Raw genomic sequence first — 3,287 nt, forward strand, 5'->3', positions numbered from 1 at the left:
GCGCGCTCCGCGTGAAACTTAAATTTTTCGTTTATCGAATATTTCCACCGAGCGACGATCCGAAATGCACCCCCGCCGATTTTTATTTCGTTCCTCCTTCCGATTCAAAAGTGAATGTGAAATTAAAAAAAAAAAAAAAACAAAAAAACTTAGAAATAATTTATACCCTCTCGCCGAGTTTTAATGCGAGAACGAGGCCCCCTCCCGGCGAGACGTCTCGCGGCGGTCGCGAGCGCGCTCCGCGTGAAACTTAAATTTTTCGTTTACTTCACTGAGCGACGATCCGAAATGCACCCCCGCCGATTTTTATTTCGTTCCTCCTTCCGATTCAAAAGTGAATGTGAAATTAAAAAAAAAAAAAAAACAAAAAAACTTAGAAATATTTTATACCCTCTCGCCGAGTTTTAATGCGAGAACGAGGCCCCCTCCCGGCGAGACGTCTCGCGGCGGTCGCGAGCGCGCTCCGCGTGAAACTTAAATTTTTCGTTTATCGAATATTTCCACCGAGCGACGATCCGAAATGCACCCCCGCCGATTTTTATTTCGTTCCTCCTTCCGATTCAAAAGTGAATGTGAAATTAAAAAAAAAAAAAAAAACAAAAAAACTTAGAAATATTTTATACCCTCTCGCCGAGTTTTAATGCGAGAACGAGGCCCCCTCCCGGCGAGACGTCTCGCGGCGGTCGCGAGCGCGCTCCGCGTGAAACTTAAATTTTTCGTTTATCGAATATTTCCACCGAGCGACGATCCGAAATGCACCCCCGCCGATTTTTATTTCGTTCCTCCTTCCGATTCAAAAGTGAATGTGAAAATAAAAAAAAAAAAAAAAACAAAAAAACTTAGAAATAATTTATACCCTCTCGCCGAGTTTTAATGCGAGAACGAGGCCCCCTCCCGGCGAGACGTCTCGCGGCGGTCGCGAGCGCGCTCCGCGTGAAACTTAAATTTTTCGTTTATCGAATATTTCCACCGAGCGACGATCCGAAATGCACCCCCGCCGATTTTTATTTCGTTCCTCCTTCCGATTCAAAAGTGAATGTGAAATTAAAAAAAAAAAAAAAACAAAAAAACTTAGAAATATTTTATACCCTCTCGCCGAGTTTTAATGCGAGAACGAGGCCCCCTCCCGGCGAGACGTCTCGCGGCGGTCGCGAGCGCGCTCCGCGTGAAACTTAAATTTTTCGTTTATCGAATATTTCCACCGAGCGACGATCCGAAATGCACCCCCGCCGATTTTTATTTCGTTCCTCCTTCCGATTCGAAAGTGAATGTGAAATTAGAAAAAAAAAAAAAACAAAAAAACTTAGAAATAATTTATACCCTCTCGCCGAGTTTTAATGCGAGAACGAGGCCCCCTCCCGGCGAGACGTCTCGCGGCGGTCGCGAGCGCGCTCCGCGTGAAACTTAAATTTTTCGTTTATCGAATATTTCCACCGAGCGACGATCCGAAATGCACCCCCGCCGATTTTTATTTCGTTCCTCCTTCCGATTCGAAAGTGAATGTGAAATTAGAAAAAAAAAAAAAAAAAAAAAACTTAGAAATAATTTATACCCTCTCGCCGAGTTTTAATGCGAGAACGAGGCCCCCTCCCGGCGAGACGCGAGCCTACCGAATGCGGTACGACAGGCACGTCTGCGGGGCTTCTCGCCGGTGCGTCCACCGCCAGTGTGTTGCGGTCGTCCTCGCGGGCGGCCGCGCGCCGAGGCGGGCCGTCGCGGCTGTTTACTTTGAACAAATTAGAGTGCTCAAAGCGGGCTAACACTTGCCTGAATATTGTACGCATGGAATAATAGAATAGGACCTCGGTTCTGTTTTGTTGGCTTTCTGATACCAGAGGTAATGATTAATAGGGACAACTGGGGGCATTCGTATTGCGACGTTAGAGGTGAAATTCTTGGATCGTCGCAAGACGGACTAAAGCGAAAGCATTTGCCAAAGGTGTTTTCATTAATCAAGAACGAAAGTTAGAGGTTCGAAGGCGATTAGATACCGCTGTAGTTCTAACCATAAATGATGCCAGCCAGCGATCCGCCGAAGTTTCATAATTTTAACCCGGTGGGCAGCTCCCGGGAAACCAAAGCTTTCGGGCTCCGGGGGGAGTATGGTTGCAAAGCTGAAACTTAAAGGAATTGACGGAAGGGCACCACCAGGAGTGGAGCCTGCGGCTTAATTCGACTCAACACGGGAAAACTCACCAGGCCCGGACACTGGAAGGATTGACGGATTAACAGCTCTTTCTCGATTCGGTGGGTGGTGGTGCATGGCCGCTCTTAGTTGGTGGAGCGATTTGTCAGGTTAATTCCGGTAACGAACGTAACTCTAGCCTATTAAATAGACGTGCAACCGGTATCACAGGAGTCCGCGGGCGCGCATCTTGCGGCGTTCGCGTCGCGGAAGTGTGTTTCGCGGTCTTCACTACCGGCGTACAATGAAAATCTTCTTAGAGGGACCGGCGGTATATATAGCCGCACGAGATTGAGCAATAGCAGGTCTGTGATGCCCTTAGATGTCCTGGGCCGCACGCGCGCTACACTGAAGGGATCAGCGTGTCCTCCTTGGCCTAACGGCCCGGGTAACCCGATGAAACCCCTTCGTGATAGGGATTGGGGTTTGCAATTCTCCCCCATGAACGAGGAATTCCTAGTAAAAGCGAGTCACCAGCTCGCGTTGATTGCGTCCCTGCCCTTTGTACACACCGCCCGTCGCTACTACCGATGGATGATTTGGTGAGGTCTTCGGACTGGTGCGCGGAAGCTCGTCTCGGGCATCCGACGCGTCGGAAAGTTTGACCGAATTTGATCATTTAGAGGAAGTAAAAGTCGTAACAAGGTTTCCGTAGGTGAACCTGCGGAAGGATCATTTCCTGTGAAATATAATATAAAATGAATTTTCATTCTTTTATATAGTATAAATATATTTATACACACGCGCATTAAAACTCGGCGAGAGGGTATAAATTATTTCTAAGTTTTTTTGTTTTTTTTTTTTTTTTAAATTTCACATTCACTTTCGAATCGGAAGGAGGAACGAAATAAAAATCGGCGGGGGTGCATTTCGGATCGTCGCTCGGTGGAAATATTCGATAAACGAAAAATTTAAGTTTCACGCGGAGCGCGCTCGCGACCGCCGCGAGACGTCTCGCCGGGAGGGGGCCTCGTTCTCGCATTAAAACTCGGCGAGAGGGTATAAATTATTTCTAAGTTTTAATTTTTTTTTTTTTTTTTTAATTTCACATTCACTCTTGAATCGGAAGGAGGAACGAAATAAAAATCGGCGGGGGTGCATT

At 46.9% G+C, this 3,287-nt stretch overlaps 1 pseudogene; it reads left to right on the plus strand.

Annotated features, from left to right (window-relative positions):
* Positions 1-1,454: 1,454 nt before the first annotated feature.
* Positions 1,455-2,863, plus strand: LOC148282130 (small subunit ribosomal RNA; annotated as a pseudogene).
* The last annotated feature ends 424 nt before the right edge of the window (positions 2,864-3,287 follow it).

Source organism: Micrasema longulum, unplaced genomic scaffold (genome assembly GCF_059751315.1).
Source record: "Micrasema longulum isolate JH-2025_06_02 unplaced genomic scaffold, ASM5975131v1 h1tg000375l, whole genome shotgun sequence".
NCBI lineage: Eukaryota > Metazoa > Arthropoda > Insecta > Trichoptera > Brachycentridae > Micrasema > Micrasema longulum.